Source organism: Brassica oleracea, chromosome C6 (assembly GCF_000695525.1).
Source record: "Brassica oleracea var. oleracea cultivar TO1000 chromosome C6, BOL, whole genome shotgun sequence".
In the NCBI taxonomy this organism is placed as follows: Eukaryota; Viridiplantae; Streptophyta; class Magnoliopsida; order Brassicales; family Brassicaceae; genus Brassica; species Brassica oleracea.
Window position 1 is genome coordinate 13269506 of NC_027753.1, and position 419 is coordinate 13269924.

Here is a 419-nt window from a genome sequence, read left to right on the forward strand (position 1 = left end):
TAATCGCGGAAAAAGAAAGCGCAACAAATCGATTACACAGCTCGGTCGCTACGCAGAGACCGAGCACGCACGCAGCTCGGTTGCTACGTAGCGACCAAGCTAAAGCCAAGCTCGGTCGCTATGTAGCGGCCGATCACGCACACAGCTCAGTCGCGACGTAGCGACCGAGCTCCAGCCAAGCTCGGTCGCTACGTAGCGACCGAGCACGCACACAGCTCGGTCGCTACGTAGCGACCGAGCTCAAGCCAACTCTCCACTCGCTACCTAGCAACCTGTCAGGCCTAATAAGGGTCCTCTTTTGCGTTCTCCTTAGAATCCTCATCGTAACGCTTTTCGTTTCGTCTCAATCGGAGTTTCCGTTGAGATTTTACGTCGAAAACAAGTAGGACTCTTCTTGGCTTGCTTCCACTCGCTACGTA